This window comes from Anomaloglossus baeobatrachus, chromosome 2 (genome assembly GCF_048569485.1).
Source record: "Anomaloglossus baeobatrachus isolate aAnoBae1 chromosome 2, aAnoBae1.hap1, whole genome shotgun sequence".
Lineage (NCBI taxonomy): Eukaryota > Metazoa > Chordata > Amphibia > Anura > Aromobatidae > Anomaloglossus > Anomaloglossus baeobatrachus.
The window spans coordinates 413,812,076-413,831,874 of NC_134354.1; the positions used below are offsets into that span (position 1 = coordinate 413,812,076).

General features: G+C 44.1%; 1 long non-coding RNA gene across 1 annotated transcript; it reads right to left on the minus strand.

Annotated features, from left to right (window-relative positions):
- Nucleotides 1-884: 884 nt before the first annotated feature.
- On the minus strand, nt 885-1,698 carry LOC142290193 (uncharacterized). Its single transcript, XR_012750239.1, has 3 exons — nt 1,643-1,698; nt 1,482-1,551; nt 885-949 (listed from the first exon to the last, which is right to left on the minus strand). It is a non-coding gene; the product is annotated as an uncharacterized LOC142290193 (long non-coding RNA).
- Nucleotides 1,699-19,799: the final 18,101 nt, after the last annotated feature.

Below are 19,799 nucleotides of genomic sequence, written 5' to 3' on the forward strand. Positions count from 1 at the left end.
GGCAGCTATTGGTTGCCGTTAACTCCATATTACCCTGATTGCCAATGCATCACGGCAACAGGAAGAGTCGGGACACTCCGAGACTGCCGCATAATAAATGCGACAGTCCCGGGGCAGCTGCGTGCTGATATTCTAGGCTGCGGGAGGGGGGCATTAACCATGGCCCTCGCCCTCCACAGCCTGAGAATACCGGGCCGCCGCTGCGTGCTTACCTGGCTGGACAGTAAAAATACAGCGGAGCCCACGTTTTTTTTTTTTTTAATATGTACGTTTGATTTCTATGTGTGTGTGCATTATGTATGTATGTGTGTGTGTGTGTGAGATCACTACTTTCTGCCAACACTGAAAATGGAGGAACTTCCTCTTCCTGTCCTAGTGACATCTCTTCCCTGCAAGACGCAGGGCAGGGATGTACACTATGTCCCGAAAACGTGAAATAACGTGGGAATAAGGCAGGTATAACACAGGAATAACGCATTTAACTTGCTACCTGCGTTATTCCTGCGCTATTTCATAATTACCTTACAGTCAATGGAGTGAATAACGCAGTTAGCTGCAGAAAAGAAGAGACATACTCATTCTTTTTCTTAGGCCTGAGCTACACTTATGTGACAAAATGTAACGTTTTTGTCATGTACGTGTTAAAGGGGTGTTTTTGTCCCCGTGTGCCGTATTTATGGCACGTACGTGTTCTCCGTGTGTTATACGTAATAACACACGGAGAATGGAAAGCCCCGCCTTACCTGCATCATCCGGTGCTGTCGTCCTGAATAAAGTGGGGTAACTCCGGCACACTACTATTTCCCATAAAGATCATGGAGACATAGAAAATTGAAGAAAAATCTTTTTTCTTTATTTTTGCTCGTGAAAAAGGTGAAAAGGTGAAACAGTGCTATACAAAAGTCCGCCACGACGTTTCGGCCACTTGGCCTTCCTCAGGTCGGACAAGCTGCATATTTACAAAGGTGGAGATACAAAAATAAGAACAAAAGATACATCAATAACAACAGGAAAAAAGTATATGTAAATACCACATTGCAGACATGAATAGTTACATATGGAGATACAGAAAATCAATGGGGAGACCATGATACAGTGTTATGGGTATCAATCACAATGGTGAGATCATGTTAAAGATAGAAAATCTATTTAGAGATAAGTAGATGAAATTACATATAGGTCGCATGGGTGAAGGGACTCTAATAGATTGGATCACGTTCCTATGTGTGCCCTGCGTCAATTGCGGTATGAAGTGCGGTAATAGTAGCCCAGTAAGCGTACAGGTCATATGTGGAAAATCATCACCTGGAGAGTAGCAGACGTATGAAGAGGTAAGGGAAAGAGAGAGAGAGAAAAAGAAGGAGAGAGAAAAAGAGAAAAAAAGAAGTCAGGTATATTAGCAGTATGGAGAGGTAATAAGGATAAATGGAGGAAAGGGAAAAGGGAAAAGAGGGGAAGCGAGCCAATAGGAAATGCCATACCTTATATTAGAATTTAGTGTGGTATAGACGGGAGCATCAACTGAGATTATAATGTTGGTAATAGGTCACTCTGGAAATAAAGGAGTCACATAGAGTTATATAATAAATGGTATAGACACTATTGATATGTGGATATAGGTCCTAGAACATGTGGAAAATACCTCTTGTAAGGAGGGCGTGAAGGGTACGGTGTTCTTGTGGTCCCTGCAATATGGTGACTGTAAATTAGACGTGGGGACACCACGTACCATCAAAGGCACAGAACCTGATCATATGTCCGTGCGATCCATATGTGCCGTAGGAATGCTCGGGTACTCAAGAAACCCTTTGTTCAAGGTAGGTTATTGCTGTGCCATATGTGGATCCGACCTGAGGAAGGCCAAGTGGCCGAAACGTCGTGGCGGACTTTTGTATAGCACTGTTTCACCTTTTCACCTTTTTCACGAGCAAAAATAAAGAAAAAAGATTTTTCTTCAATTTTCTATGTCTCCATGATCTTTATGGGAAATAGTAGTGTGCCGGAGTTACCCCACTTTATTATTGACTGTTTTCTCCAGAGCACCTACGCGAGGTGAGGCGAGGTCTTTTTCACACGGACTGTCGTCCTGAATGACAGCGTCCGGCCAAAGCCACGCCCCGCTGACACTGCTTCCGGCCCCCAGTGTAGAAGAAGCATTGTTCAAATTCACTGGGGGACGGATGCAGGGGACAGCCGTGGCAGAGACTGCAGGTATGGTGGAGGTGAGTATGTGTTTTTATTATTTTTACACTGACACGTGTCTTTCTCCGGCGTGTGTCACACGGGCCCGCATCCACACTACATCCGTGTGGTATGGGTGCGGGCTGTGTGACACCCGTGCTGCCGGAGCAACACGGACATGTAAGCGTTTTTAAAAAACGGACACACGTAAGTACGGAACGGACATACGTTCCATTCCAGAATCCGTATGTGTGTCCAAAACAATAACAATACATAGGACCACGTGGGCCCGTGTCTCCGGTACGTGAAAAAAAAGGCACACACGTACCGGAGGCACATGAGTGTGGCAGAGGACTTAAGAAAATATAGTGAAAGAATTTTCTTAAGAAAAAAACGCAGTGTGTGCACAGCTATTTTTTTTGCCATAGGTATTGCTGGGGAATGTCTGCAGAAAGGTTCCAAGAATTTCTCAAGATATTTCTGCAGCAAAAACGCACCAAAAATGCAGGTAAAAAACGCAGTGTGTGCACATAGCCTTAGAGGAAACAAGCATAGAAGTGGTCCATCATGACCAAGGACGTACTCATACGTCCTTGCCCACGTCTGTCCCTTTAATGTGGGCTCACGTGGCGAGCATGCAGTATTCTCGCCCGTGTCTGCTGATCTGACTACTTTCCACTCTCATCAGAATCAATCAGACTGTGCAGTCATAACTTCCCCTAGGGGGACTAGAAAAATCAATTAAAAATGTGAAAATAAAGTTTTAAAAATATGAATCCCCGCAAAAGTTCAAATCCCCTCCTTTTGCCCCATTGAAAATAAAACAATAACACATATTTGGAATTGCTGCGTTCAGAAATATCCGATCTATCAAAATATTAAATCAATTAAGCTAATCGGTACACGGCGTAGCGAGAAAAAAGGTTCTAAAACACCAAAATTACATTGTCTTTGATCACCGCAACTTTGCATTAAAATGCTTTAAAAGGCGATCGAAAGATCGCATCTACGCAAAAATGGTATAATTAAAAATGCCAGCTCAAGACGCTAAAACTAAGCTATCACTGAGCCCCAGATCCATAAAATTAGAAAATGGTGACAAAAGCACTATTGTCTTTTTGAGAAACTTTTTAATTTTTTTTCAACACTTAAATAAAAGTAAAATTATACATGTTTGGTTTCGACATACTGATCTGGGGATACATAATGCTAGTTCATTTTTTCAAAATAGTGAATACAGTAAATTAAAAAAAAAATAATTGTGCAATTGCACTTTTTTTTGCAATTTCACCGCACTTGGAATGTTTTTCCCGATTTCCAGTATAATATGGGGCAGAATGAATGGTGTCATTCAAAAGTAGAACTCATCCTGCAAAAAATAATCCCTCATATGGCTATTTTGATGGAAAGATATAAAAAGTTAAGGCACTTGGAAGAAGGGGATGAAAAAACTAAAACAAAAAACAGAAAATCGCCCAGGGGAGAAAGGGTTAAAGGGTTTGCTCCAAGAGATAGATCTTTGAATGTGTTAAAAAATGTTCCTGTGCTGAGATAATCTTATATATGTGCCCCTGCTATGTACTGTGTAATGGCTGTTTCTGACCGTAGAGGGACATGACCTGATCATACCACATCTCCTGTTCTGGGAGAGTAAGTAAAAAGGTATACAAACATTATGGCACGGAATCGCAAATAATGCTTTCTTAGAGGTAAAACATTTTTTAAAAAAAACTAGCAGGGAAATACAGTGGGGAGAAAAGTATTTAGTCAGCCACCAATTGTGCAATTTCTCCCACTTAAAACGATTGTAATTGGCATCATAGGTAGACCACAACTATGAGAGATGAGATGAGAAAACAAATCCAGAAAATCACCTTCTTTGATTTAGCAAGATTTTTTTTTCAAATTATGGTGGAAAATAAGTATTTGGTCAATAACAAAAGTTTATATCAATATTTTGTTATACATCCTTTGTCAAACGTTTTCTGTAAAGCCTGCTTTACAGGGGACAACTGATTGTGCGATTTCACAATCGATCGTACCCGCTCCCGTCATTTGTGCGTCACGGGCAAATCGCTGCCCGTGTCGCACAAAGTCGTGAAGCCCCCGTCACACATACTTACCTGCTGAGTGACCTCGCTGTGGGCGGCGAACGTCCACTTCCTGAATGAGGAGGGATGTTCGGCATCACAGCGACGTCACACAGCCGCCGGCCAATAGAAGTGGAGGGGCGGAGATGAGCGGGATGTAAACATCCCGCCCATCTCCTTCCTTCTGCATAGCCGGCGGGAGCCGTGGGATACAGGTAAGCAGAGTTCATCGCTCCCGTGGTGTCACACGGAGCGACGTGTGCTGCCACGGGAACGATGAACAACTGGCACAAGTAAAAATAAATGATATTATGAAACTGAGCGACGAGTACACGACTCACGATTTGTGAGCGATACTGTGTCGCTCAGAGGTTTCACATGAGACGACGTCGAGTATGATTCCAGATGTGCGTCACGAAAACCGTGACCCCGACGATGCATCACATGACCCGTCGTCTTGTGTAAAGCACCCTTAAGTCTTCACAAGGTTGGCACACACTGTTGGTGCTATGTTGGTCCATTCCTCCATGCACATCTCCTCTAGAGCAGCGATGTTTTGGGCCTGTCGCTGGGTAACACAGACTTTCAACTCCCTCCAAAGGTTTTCTATGAGGTTGACCTCTGGAGACTGGCTAGGCCACTCCAGGACTTTCATATGCTTCTTACGAAGCCACTACTTCGTTGCCCTGGCAGTATGCTTGAGATCGTTATCATGCTGAAAGACCAATCCACGTTTCATCTTCAATGCCCTTGCTGATGGAAGGGGGTTTGCACTCAAAATCTCACGATACATGGCCCCATTCATTCTTTCATGTACACAGATCAGTCATCCTGGTCCCATTGCAAAGAAACAGCCCCAAAGCATGATGTAGGTATGGTGTTCTTTGTTTGTAACTCAGCATTCTGTCTCCTCCAAACCCAACAAGTTGTGTTTCTACCAATCAGTTCTACTTTGGTTTCATCAAACCATATGACATTTTCCCAATACTCTTCTGGATAATCCAAATGCTCTCTAGCAAACTTCAGATGGGCCCGGACATGTACTGGCTTACGCAGAGGGACCCTTCTGGCACTGCAAGATCTGAGTTTCTGGTGGCGTAGTGTTTTACTGATGGTAGCCTTTGTTATGCAGGTCATTCACTAGCTTGTTGTCTATGCAGGTCATTCACTAGGTCCCCCGTGTGGTTCTGGGATTTTTGCTCACCGTTCTTGTGATCATTTTGACCCGACGGGGTGAGATCTTGCATGGATCCCTAGATCAAGGGAAATTATAAGTGGTCTTGTATGTCTTCCATCTTCTTATAATTGCTAGCACAGTTAATTTCATCACACCAATCTGCTTGCCTATCAGTCTTCCCAGACTAGTGAAGGGCTACAATGTTGTTTCTGGTGTCCTTCGACAGCTCTTTGGTCTTCTCCATAGTGGAGTTTGGATTGTGACTGTTTGAAGTTGTGAACAGGTGTCTTTTATACTGATAACAAGTTCAAACAAGTACCAATACTACAGATAATGAGTGAAGGACAGAGGAGCATCTTGAAATATAAGTTACAGGTCTGTGAGAACCAGAAATCTTGTATGTTTTTAGGTGACTAAATACCTATTTTCCACCATAATTTGCAAATATAATCTTGCCAAATCAGACAAGGTGATTTTCTGGATTTGTTTTCTCATTTTATCTCTCATAGTTGTGGTCTACCTATGATGTGAATAACAGGCCTCTCTCATCTTTTTAAGTGGGAGAACGTGCACAATAGGTGGCTGACTAAATACTTTTTTCCCCCACTTTACCTCACCAAAAGATTTAGGTATGATCCTGTGCTTTAACATCTTTATACTCTTTAGCATCCTACACTGCCCAAGAGATGTGGTATAAGATTAAATTATCACAGAAAGAAAAAAATGAAAACACATTGTGGAACTTATTATTTCAAGATCTATTGATTAAAATGCACTTTAAAGTTAACTTTTTTTGTGGGAAAACCCCTTTAAGACTCCTTAACGTGCAGAATTATTAGGCAAGTTGTATTTTAGAGGATTTTTTTTATTATTAATCAACAACTATGTTCTCAATCAACCCAAAAGACTCGTAAATATCAAAGCTTAATATTTTTGGAAGTTGGAGTGAGGTTTCTTTAGATTTGGTTATCTTAGGAGGATATCTGTTTGTGCAGGTAACTATTACTGTGCAGAATTATTAGGCAACTTAAGAAAAACCAAATATATTCCCATCTCACTTGTTTATTTTCACCAGGTAAACCAATATAACTGCACAAAATTTAAATTCTGACATGCAAAAACAAAACCCCCAACAAAAAATTAGTGACCAATATAGCCACCTTTCTTTATGATGACACTCAACAACTTACCATCCATAGATTCTGTCAGTTGCTTGATTTGTTTATGATCAGCATTGTGTGCAGCAGCCACCACAGCCTCCCAGACACTGTTCCGAGAGGTGTACTGTTTTCCCTCCCTGTAGATCTCTCATTTTATGAGGGACTATAGGTTCTCTATGGGGTTCAGATCAGGTGAACAAGGGGGCCATGTCATTATTTTTTCATCTTTTAGACCTTTACTGGCCAGCCACGCTGTGGAGTAGTTGGATACATGTGATAGAGCATTGTCCTGCATGAAAATCATGTTTTTCTTGAACGGTACCGACTTCTTCCTATACCACTGCTTGAAGAATTTGTCTCCCAGAAAATGGCAGTAGGTCTGGGAGTTGAGCTTCACTCCATCCTCAACCTGAAAAGGTCCCACAAGTTCATCTTTGATGATGCCAGCCCATACCAGTACCCCATACCAGTACCTTGCTGGCGTCTGAGTCGGAGTGGAGCTCTTTGCCCTTTACTGATCTAGCCTCTGGCCCATCCATCTGGCCCATCAAGAGTCACTCTCATTTCATCAGTCCATAAAATCTTTGAAAAATCAGTCTTGAGATGTTTCTTGGCCCAGCCTTGACCTTTTATTCTTATGTTTCTTGTTCAAAGGTGGTTGTTTTTCAGCTTTCCTTACATTGACCATGTCCCTGAGTATGGCACACCTTGTGCTTTTTGATACTCCAGTAATGTTGCAGCTCTGAAATATCGCCAAATTGGTGGCAAATTGCATCTTGGCAGCTTCACGCTTGATTTTCCTAAATTTATGGGCAGTGGCAATTTCAAGACTGCTGCATCCCTCTGCAAGACATCTCACAATTTTGAACTTTTCAGAGCCCGTCAAATCTCTGTTCTGACCCATTTTGCCAAAGAAAAAGAAATTGCCTAATAATTAAGCACACTTTATGTAGGGTGTTGATGTCATTACACCACACCCTTCCTCATTACAGTAATGCACATCACCTGATTTACTTAATTGGTAGTTGGCTCTCAAGCCTATACAGCTTAGAGTAGGACAACATGTACAAAAATTATCATGTGATCAAAATACTTATTTGCCTAATAATTCTGCACACACTGTGTATATATATATATATATATATATATATCCACTGACATTCCTTTGTAAGACTTAATTATTCAGTCTCCTTTTCTAGGCGATGAGGCAATTACCTCAATTACAGAAAAGAAAATATTCTTGACATTACTCTTATGTACATTTCTGATGTGTCAAGAGATTGGTGAGTCCATAGAGTGTCTAATGTCACCAATACATCTTCTAAATTCCTGCTTAGTTTTTTCAACATAATAAGAGGGCAAGTACAGGTTGCAGATAGACAACCCCTTTGTTGCACAATTTGCAATGTCAGTCATGTGAAACTCTCTACCTGAAGAGGCTCTAGAAAATGTCTTAAGGCCCCATTACACGCAACGACATCGCTAACGAGATGTCGGGGTCACGGAATTCGTCAGGCACATCCGGCCTCATTAGCGACGTCGTTGGTTGTGACACGTATGAGCGGCCGCTAATGATCAATAATACTCACCTAATCGTTGATCGATGACACGTCGTTCAAATCCCAAATATCTTTGATGGTGCTGGACGCAGGTTGTTCGTCGTTCCTGAGGGAGCACACATCGCTACGTGTGACACCCCAGGAATGATGAACAACACCGTACCAACATCCTCCGGCAATGAGGTGGGCGTGAGTTTCATGCGGCTGCTCTCCGTCCCTCCACTTCTATTGGACGCCTGCCAGGTGACGTCGCTGTGACGCCGCATGAACCGTCCTCTTAGAAAAGAGGCTGTTGACCGCCCACAGCGACATCGCTAGGAAGGTAAGTATGTGTGACGGGTACTAGCGATATTGTGCACCACGGGCAGTGATTTGCCTGTGATGCACAAACGACAGGGGCAGGTGCTTTCATGAGCGACATTGCTAGTGATGTCGCTGCGTGTAAAGCCCCCTTTAGGTTGTTCAAATTCATTATCAAAAATTGCAGTTTCCACATCTAAATGTACCAATTATTTTGCAATCAAACCAGATACTAGATTATCATGTTCTCCTAAACAGACTATGTACCAAAACCAATGGGTAACGTAGAGGTTGTCCTTCCTAATCTTCATGATACTTGGTTTAGGGGTGAGGACATCCTTTAAAATCAGGGTCAGCCAGGACTATTCCCCATAGTTTATTTGTAATGTCTGAAATATGACGTTCCTGATTGTTGAATGTACCAATGATTGTGATGGTGTAACAATGTGAAATGTGCTGCGAGCTGTGCTGTAAAATCTAACAAGTTCACCCTCTCCTTGTGTGAATCATTAGCTGCGAAGAGGGAACTTAGACCCAGACTGATGATCAGACCATGTCCTTTTACAGTCAGACACATCCATTACACAGTACTTTGCAGGGGCACATATATATTTTTGTAAACTGTCTATTTATTAAACGTTTTCATACAAACTTCAAACTGTAGACTGTATAATCATGATGCTTTGACAAAGTATCAACATGACATCAGACAGGGATAAGGCAGAGGGAAAGACAGGGCAGGGGAAGATATGAAGGGGGGATTACAAACATGTGATGTGCTTCAAACATCTGAACAAGGCTCTAAGGCATGACGACTTTTTACGCCGATATTCCGTTATCAACTGTCTACAAAAAGGTCCTAAGGAGTTCATATACGCAAAAATTTATCCAACTGATTAATAATGCAGGTTGTAAGATACTCCATCCTCCTTGTTTCCCTGATCCTCGATTCCAGGTCCTGGAGGGTCAGGGGACTACTCTGTTTCCAGATGAGGCTATTAAACACTTTGCCGAAGTCCATATGTGAAGGAGCAACCTGGCTGAATCTTTTGCATCCCGGGTGGAGGGACATTGAGAAGATAGTTAAATGGGTCCAATGGGATCCTATACCCCAAAACTCCATGGGTCAGCTCTCTCACCTCTTCCCAAAATGAACAAAGGTCTCACAGTCCCAGATAATATGAGTAAGAGATCCCTTATCGTTTGTACACCTCCAACACCGATCTGACGTGTCGAGGAAGAGCCTGACAAGGACCTCTGGGGTATGAGACCAATGCATTAAAATTTTATACTGGTTTTCTTTTTGCGTAGTGCATAAAGAGGTCTTTGCTGTCTGCTCCCATATGACCTGCCACATCGGTTTCGATATTTCCTTCATTAAATATGTCTCCCATTTTGTCATATATGTATGCTGTACTTCTACGTGAGAAGTGAGTATGCCATATATGCATGAAATTAGTCCCCTTGTCAAAGGACTCTGCCTGCAGAGATTCTCAAATGGGGTAAGGTTGAGAAACTAAGTGGATCTGGTCACGGACACGGCCAAGTGGCGTATTCTCATATATGTGTAGAAAGCCTCCTTCAGAATGTTAAATCTTTCACATAAGGTTGGGAAAGAGAGGAGTAAGTTGGTACAAGGATCGGTTATGTCAATAAACAAAAAAGGCGGGCAGCCACCCACGGGGCAGATATATGTCTAAGGGAGCTATCCTGCAGCGCCGGAGTGTACAGAAATGGTATCAATGAGGATCCGGTTGAGGTTAGTGGGAAGACTTTTATGGCCCCTCGCCTTATCCGTCTGGTGAACGCCATGGGCCCCAGGAGAGATGCATCCGGGGGGCACAAGGCATCCATCCATAACGGAGCAGCGGGTGAGTAGTGGCCAGCCAAGTTTTCTCCACCTCCATCCACTTACTTGACGTGACCAAGCTAGTCCAAGAGGGAATACATCTTAGATTCGTGGCCAGATAATATTTCCACATATCTGGGAAAGCTAACTTACCCATCCTCTTAGAGGCCAGCAACACCGACTGAGCAATTTGATGACGCTTATAGGCCCAAATAAAATTGTTCAGCCATTTCTGAAATCGCCAGATCACCATTCTAGGGATCAGTATGGGGAGCGTCTCTAACAAGTACAAAAAGTTCGGGAGAATCGTCATCTTAATAGCAGCCATCCTCCTGAAAAAGGATAGGTGAAGCTTGATAGCTTGAAAAAAAGGCCCCCCAATGCCAAATCGCTGAAGGGTGGAAAACAAAAAAGGCCAACCTAGCCTATCAAAGGCCTTTTCCACATCAAGGCTAAGGAGCAATCCCTACTCTTTTTGATGGTTCAGAGCGTCAACAAGACTTATTGTTCTTCTGGGGTTGTGTCCCGCTTGCCTGTCCAAAACGAATCCCATCTGCTCCCTATGGATTAACTGAGGAAGAAGCATCGATAGTCTAGTGGCCAATATTCTTGCAAATATTTTTAAATCTACATTAACCCCTTCACCCCCGGCCACTAAAACACCCTAATGACCGGGCCATTTTTTGCAATTCTGACCAGTGTCACTTTGACAGGTTATAACTCTGGAACGCTTCAACGGATCCTGGCGATTCTGAGATTGTTTTTTCGTGACATATTGTGCTTCATGTCAGTGGTAAATTTAGGCCGATATTTTTTGCGTTTATTTGTGAAAATTTAGGAAATTTGGCGAAAATTTTGAAAATTTCGCAATTTTCAAACTTTGAAAATTTATGCCCATAAATCTGTGAGATATGTCACACAAAATAGTTACTAAATAACATTTCCCACTTGTGTACTTTACATCAGCGCAATTTTCGAAACAAATTTTTTTTCCGTTAGGAAGTTAGAAGGGGTCAAAGGTCATCAGCAAATTCTCATTTTTCCAACAAAATTTACAAAATAATTTTTTTAGGGACCACATTACATTTGAGGTGACTTTGAGAGGCCTAGGTGACAGAAAATACCCAAAAGTGACCCCATTCTAAAAACTTCACCCCTCACACTGCTCAAAACCACATCCAATAAGTTTATTAACCCTTTAGGTGCTTCACAGGAACCAAAGCAATGTGGAAGGAAAAAATGAAAATTTTACTTTTTAACACAAAAATGTTACTTTAGCCATAAAATTTTCATTTTTACAAGGGAGAAAAGAGAAAGTACACAATACAATTTATTGTGCATGTTCTCCTGAGTACGCTGATACCCCATATGTGGTAAAAATCAATTGTTTGGGCGCACGGCAGAGCTCGGAAGGGAAGGAGTGCCATTTGAATTTTTGAACGCAAAATTAGCTGCACTCATTAGCAGACGCCATGTCGGGTTTGAAGACCCCCTGAGGTGCCTAACCAATGGAGCTCCCCCACAAGTGACCCCATTTTGGAAACTAGAGCCCTCAAATAATTTTTCTAGATGTTTGGTGAGCACTTTGAACCCCTGGGGGCTTCACATAAGTTTATAGCGTTGAGCCGTGAAAATAAAAAAAAATTTTTTTACCACAAAACGGTTGCTTCAACTAGGTAGCTTTTTTTTTCACAAGGGTAACAGGAAAAAATGCACCATAAAATGTATTGTGCATTTTCTCCTGAGTACGCAGATACCTCATATGTGGTGGAAATCAAATGTTTGGACACACAGCAGTGCTCGGAAGGCAAGGAGCGCCATTTGAATTTTTGAGTGCAAAATTAGCTGCACCTGTTAGCGGACGCCATGTCGGGTTTGAAGACCCCCTGAGGTGCCTAAACAATGGAGCTCCCCCACAAGTGACCCCATTTTGGAAACTAGAGCCCTCAAATAATTGTTCTAGATGTTTGATGAGCACTTTGAACACCTGGGGGCTTCACAGAAGTTTATAGCGTTGAGCCGTGAAAAGAAAAAAAATTTTTTTTACAACAAAACGGTTGCTTCAACTAGGTAGCTTTTTTTTTCACAAGGGTAACAGGAAAAAATGCACCATAAAATGTATTGTGCATTTTCTCCTGAATACGCAGATACCTCATATGTGGTGGAAATCAAATCTTTGGACACACGGCAGTGCTCGGAAGGCAAGGAGCGCCATTTGAATTTTTGAATGCAAAATTAGCTGCACTCATTAGCGGACGCCATGTGGGGTATGAAGACCCCCTGAGGTGCCTAAACAATGGAGCTCCCCCACAAGTCACCCCATTTTGGAAACTAGAGCCCTCAAATAATTTTTCTAGATGTTTGGTGAGCACTTTGAACACTTGGGGGCTTCACAGAAGTTTATAGCGTTGAGCCGTGAAAAGAAAAAAAATTTTTTTTACCACAAAACGGTTGCTTCAACTAGGTAGCTTTTTTTTTCACAAGGCTATCAGGAAAAAATGCACCATAAAATGTATTGTGCATTTTCTCCTGAGTACGCAGATACCTCATATGTGGTGGAAAGTAATTGTTTGGGCGCATGGCGGGGCTCAGAAGAGAAGGAGCGCCATTTGACAGCAAAATTGGTTGGAATCATTAGCGGACGCCATGTCACGTTTGGAGACCCCCTATGGTGCCTAAACAGTGGAGCTCCCCCACAAGTGACACCATTTTGGAAACTAGAGCCCTCAAATAATTTTTCTAGATGTTTGGTGAGCACTTTGAACACCTGGGGGCTTCACAGAAGTTTATAGCGTTGAGCCGTGAAAAGAAAATTTTTTTTTTTACCACAAAACAGTTGCTTCAACTAGGTAGCTTTTTTTTTCACAAGGGTAACAGGAAAAAATGCACCATAAAATGTATTGTGCAATTTCTCCTGAGTACGCAGATACCTCATATGTGGTGGAAAGTAATTGTTTGGGCGCATGGCGGGGCTCAGAAGAGAAGGAGCGCCATTTGACAGCAAAATTGGTTTGAATCATTAGCGGACGCCATGTCACGTTTGGAGACCCCCTATGGTGCCTAAACAGTGGAGCTCCCCCACAAGTGACACCATTTTGGAAACTAGAGCCCTCAAATAATTTTTCTAGATGTTTGATGTGCACTTTGAACACCTGGGGGCTTCACAGAAGTTTATAGCGTTGAGCCGTGAAAAGAAAATTTTTTTTTTTTACCACAAAACGGTTGCTTCAACTAGGTAGCTTTTTTTTTCACAAGGGTAACAGGAAAAAATGCACCATAAAATGTATTGTGCATTTTCTCCTGAGTACGCAGATACCTCATATGTGGTGGAAATAAATTGTTTGAGCGCATGGCGGGGCTCAGAAGAGAAGGAGCGCCATTTGACTTTTCAAACGCACAGACGCAGTGCACTGATCGGCCGCTGCAGGACGCACGGTCGGATGCGATAAAAAAAAGCGTCGGGGATACGTAAAAAAAAAAAAAAGTCACGCCAAAAATTGACCATGGATGCAGATCCGTTATGTGCATCCCTGATCAGCGCTTGGTGGGACGCACGGACGGATGCGATACAAAAAGCGTCGCAAATATGGAAAAAAGTCACGCCAAAAATTGACCATGGATGCCGATCCGTTATGTGCATCCCTGATCAGCGCTTGGCGGGACGCACGGATGGATGTGATACAAAAAGCGTCGGGGATACGGAAAAAAAAAAGTCACGCCAAAAATTGAGCAGGGATGCCGATCCGTTATCTGCATCCCTGATCAGCGCTTGGCGGGACGCACAGACGGATGCGATACAAAAAGCGTCGGGGATACGGAAAAAAAAGTCACGCCAAAAATTGAGCAGGGATGCCGATCCGTTATCTGCATCCCTGTTCAGCGCTTGGCGGGACGCACGGACGGATGCGATACAAAAAGCGTCGGGGATACGGAAAAAAAAAAAAAAAGTCACGCCAAAAATTGAGCAGGGATGCCGATCCGTTATCTGCATCCCTGATCAGCGCTTGGCGGGACGCACGGACAGATGAGGTGTAAAAATGGACAGGGGATACGGAAAAAAAAAAAAAAGTTATACTCACAGTACCCAGAGGACTAGCAGGAGGATCACTGACCAGAAGAGCTGCAGAGGAACAGATGGCAGAGAGATGGACAGCTTTACAGGAGCAGCAGGCAGATCAGCAGAATGCCCAGGAAGGACCCAGCGATGGACGCAGATGTGATCAGGCCGGTGAAGACAGGTAAGAGGACGTCGGGGGAGAGCAGAGGGGGAGAGGGGGGGGGAGTGAGAGCAGAGAGGGGGGGGGGGAAGCAGAGGGGGAGGGGGTAGAGCAGAGGGGGAGACCGGAGAGGGAGCTGCAGAACAGAGATAATGGGGGAGGCAGTCAGATCGCGGGGGGAGCAGATCGGGATGTCGGGGGGGGGGGGGGGGGGTTGGGGGGAGCAGATCGCGGGGGGGGCACGGCAGGGGCTACCATGGCAGCGCGCAGGGGCACCACGGGAGCGCGCAGGGGCACCACGGGAGCGCGCACGGGCTGGCTGCAAAGTGAGCACAGTACTCACGTGCAGCAGCGGTGACAGCTAGGGCGGCGGCGGCGGCAGCAGCGGCGGTGGCGTGGTACCACAAGTACCAGCCACTGCACGCTGCAGCCATGTTGGGGGAGGGCTCGCAGGCCAGCACAGGCCTGGGGAGGGCGGCCACCGGCAAATCACACCGCCCCACTGCACACTGATTGGAGCGATTGCGCGTCATAGCACGATCGCTCCAATCAGTGCTGCAGGGGCTGGGGGCGGCATGTTTGAGGTCCACCTATGATATGCTGCAGCAGCTGCGGCATCTCATAGCTGGATCTCACAGGATCGCACTAATTCGGGCATTATTTTTGCCGAAATTAGTGCGATCGATGTGGTTGGCGGTTCAGATTTGAACAGCCAATCACATCGATCGTCGATAGGGGGTGGCGATGCCGCCCCCCCTAGGGTCAAGCAAAGGTCCCCTGCTGTAAGAAACAGCAGGGGACATCATTTGAAAGCCGTTGCTATGGCCACGGCAATCAAATGAAGTTTAGGCAGTAAAATTACGTCCCTGGTCGTTAAGTCACGTTAAAATAGGACGTAATTTTACTGCCCGCGGTCGTGAAGGGGTTAAGCAAGGATATTGGCTGATAACTGCACAGTCAGCTGTATCTTTACCTGGCTTCAGGATCACTGTTATGTGAGACCGCAACATCGAAGGGGGAATTGGGGCACTGTTCAGGAACGAATTGAACATGGTTAGCATGTGTGGGACAAGTTTGTTTTGATATGTTTTATAGTATAAGTAAGAAAAGCCTTCGGGTCCTGGTGCCTTTCCCTGTGGGAGCTCTTTGATAGTAGAAGTTAGTTCTTCAGTAGTAATTGGGGTATTGAGTACATGTAAGGCCTCCATTCTTAATTTTGGCAGTGATCTGGCCATGAGATACACGTTAAGCAAACAATTCCTCTCTGTTACATCCATTGGAAGAGCAGAGGGGAGTGAATATAGTCTGGCATAATAGTCTCTAAAGGCATTTGCATGTTGCTGAGGATCATACTTCAACTGCCCTTTTGTATCTCCAATAGCCAGAGGCGTAGACTGTGCTCTTTGTTCTCTGAGTTGTGCCGCAAGTATAGAGTGGGCTTTATTGCCCCTTTCATAGTACCGCTGTTTTGTATACACCAGCAATTTTTCTACCTTTTTGACAGCTAAATCCTTCAGCCTGTTCCTCAACTCCACTATGCGCCTTAGCTTATCAATAGAGGGGTACATGAGCATTTCTTGCTCTAATTGCACCAAATGACTGGTGAGCTCTCGGCGCTGTTCATTTGCATCGCTCTTTAAGTAGGATGTCAGGGAGATACAGTTGCCCCTCATAACAGATTTATACGCTTCCCATAGGGTCGCCAGTGAGGAAACAGTGCCACTGTTTAACTGGAAAAAATCTTCCAGTTGGTCCTGAAGTTTAGCTTGGTGCATGGGGACCTTTAAGAGGTGGTCATTTAATCTCCAATGACATATCCGAGGCGGATATACAAATGTCCAACATAACCAGAGCATGATCCGACCATGTAATATGGCCAATTTCTGAGTCTTTAGTAAGTTGCAAGGCTGGAAGATTACCCAAAAAGGTGTCAACTCATGTATGTGTAGAATGTGGGTGAGAGTAGAATGTATATTGTCGAGAAATAGGGTTTGTCATCGGACATAGATCAAAGAGTGCATATTTATGGACCAGGGCCCGGAAAGCCTTTGCCTGCCTGATCAGGTTTGGTCCCGGCTGTGTATTATTAAGGGAATTTCTTTCTTTTATTTTCAAAAAAGGCATATTAAAGTCCCCATCTAGGAATAATGTGGAAGGGAGTTCTTGCAGGGGCACATATATAATATTACCTCAGCACAAGAACATTTTTTTTAAGACATCTGATTGGGGAACTTATTATTATTCCAAGATCTATTGAATAAAATGAACTTTAAAATTAACCTTGTTTGTAGGATGTAATGCCCATACTGGAATCTACACATTGTACTACCCCCCGCCCCTGGCGGGGACATCGGCTCTCTCACCTGCCCAGACCACCTGCGGTGACTGTCCCATCCTCGGTCCATGCTACTGTCTCCCAGAGCCTGTGTGCACATCACAGGCCTCCTGGTTCTGCCCAAAGATTGTGCATGGCCATGCCTCTTTTCTTAAAGGGCCAGCGTGCCCTTACCTGGAAGTGCCTCTCAGGTCAGATGAGAGGTCACTGGTACTTAAGGAACCTTTCCGCTATGGAAGGTGCCTGGAGAATGATTTACATTGCTAGTTCTCGGGTCCCTTTGTGCTGCTGCTGACATTATACTGTATGCTGCTGCTGACACTTGTTTATATTTCAGTGCTGCACCAGCTTGGCAATCTGCTGCTGACGCTACAATCCACAATGGCTGGCTGTCCCGCCACTGGAAGTATCCACGCCATTCTCTGCTGCCGCATCTATCCACCCATCCATCAAGGACGTATCTATAACCCTGCCTGCTGCTGCTGCAGCTACCACCAGAGACTGTGCTGTGTCCATGGCGCCAGCTGCTGGAGTACCCCAGATCGTCTGTGGCTGCCCTCTGCCGGCTGCTTACCAGCATGTGCACCTACTGCCACCTTTCATGGCAGTAGTCAAAACTTGACGACCTGTCCAGTTCGCTCCCACAGGCAAGTGAATGGTACTTCGGTCCTGTGGACCCACTAATACAGTGCTTGCTCAGTGAGCATAACATGGGAAAACCCTTTAAGGAAGTAGAGTTGATAATCTGCACATAATTTATTATGATAACAGCAAACTTCATTTACAGTATGTTACTTACGTGTAATGCATATTACTTGTTCTGCTATTAAAAACATTTGCCTTTTTGTTACCTCAGAGAATACTGTAAGTATGTCTTCAGTACAGACTCAAGAGCTAGGAACACTTGTCTTCTTTAAAGGTCAAATATTTTATTGGCTTTAAAGAGGAAGAACAATTGTCACATGAGAAGTAGTTACATAAATAAATTCAGCTTGAGTGCTTCTGTGAACACAATTGCTATAAGCATCCACGTTCTTCAATAATATTACTGTGCTGAAAAAAATAAAATTGGGATACTTATAAAATGCAGTACAATCGTATATAGTGGTGTTCTGCAAAGTAACCAATTATAACGATTTTTCCAGACTTATTGTACAGAAATTAAAACTTTTATCAGGGATTCCAGAAAGATGGTCTTTGCTTAAAATTCATTGATTGAAGAACAGCAGTAATTTTAAGTTAACTCATAAAACATCTCCACCAGTTAATGATACTGCCCACTAGGAGTTGAATACGCTCTGACCTTCTAATATAAGGGAGCAGGCAGTGCATTTGACCTGGGTGCAGTCGGCGAGGGAGCGCCAGGGAAATGAGTGCAGGGGAAGGAAAGGTGGAATTTGAGGACACAGTTTGGGAAGGGGTGAGTGCAGACAGTATGAGCAGCAAGTGAAATGGTGCAGACAGTACGGGGAGCGAGGAGGGACGTATGAGGACACAATATGAGAAGTGAGGGGCAATGTATGAAGACACGGTATGTGGAGTGAGGAGAGATGGATGGGGATTCAGTATGAAGAGCGAGGGGGAAATTAGGCATACTCAGTATTAGGGTGTGTGGGGGATGGGATGGCTGCGGACACAGTATGGTGAGCGAGGGGGGGGGACATTTGGGGGCACAGAATGAAGAGCGAGGGTGGATGTAGGATGACACAGTATGTGAGGGATAGATGGGTGTGGATCCAGTATGGGGAGCAGTATGGGGAGCAAGGAGGGACATATATTATGAAAAAATATGAAAGGGGAATGTATGCATACACAGTATGGGGAGAAAGGGGAATGGGATGGGTGCAAACACAATATGTGGAGATTGTGGTATGTGAGAGGAGACTATATGGGGACTGATGGGGTTAATATGGAAGGAGACAGTATGGTTAGTGGGGGGTATGTGACAGGTGACAGCATGAGGGAGGGGGGAAATGAGTGTGGAGCTAGGAGACAATATGGAGGCAGAAAAGTGTGAGGGACCACGGAAAGGAAACTGGGTAGGGTGTGTGTGTGTGTGTGTGTGTGTGTGTGTGTGTGTGTGTGTGTGTTTGTGGGGAGGGCAGTATAAAGAGGAAATAGCATGGGGGTCAGTGTAGGGCACAACCAGGAGGGGACAGTATGCTGAGGAGTATGACGAGGGTGCACAAGACTGGACATTATAAGGGGACAAAGTGTAGATGATAGTATAAAGAGGGGGCTTAATATGGAAAGGAGAGGACAGTGTGGAGGATATGTACAATAAGAGGGACAGTGTGCTGGTCATATTTTGTGCAGAGAACAAAGTGAGGTGTTCAGAAGACCGGAAAAGATGTGTGCAGAAGTGCTGTAGAAGACCGGAAAAGATGGAAGTCTGCAAAGACAAGATGAAGAAAAGAAAGAAAAGACAGCAATCAGAGACATTACCAGTAAGGTATCTGGATGTAAATTTGTATTTGTAATACTAATTCTCATCAGTACTCTGGTTGCTATATGGTCTGCAGTCTAAATATAACTGATAAAACAACTCTCAGTCAGGGGTGTACATAGAAATCATGGGGCCCCATAGCAATAGTCTGGATGGGGCCCCCGATAAAAAAAATACAATAAAATATTAACATAAACAGCATACACGTTACTGGGTGCCAGCATACATGTTTCTGAGGGGCACATACAAGATAATGGGGGTGGCTTACATGTTACTGGGGGGACATACAAGTTACTGGGAGCAACATTCATGTTATGGGGGTCAGCATACAAGCTACTAGGGGCCATTGGGGGGGAAAACAAGTTACTGGGGGTGAATATACACATTATGAATTAATCTTTATCCTAGCCAGGCTATATATCTACCAGTCAAGTAAGTAGACTATTACCGGAGACTATTACCGTGCCCAGCTCCATCTGCAGAGG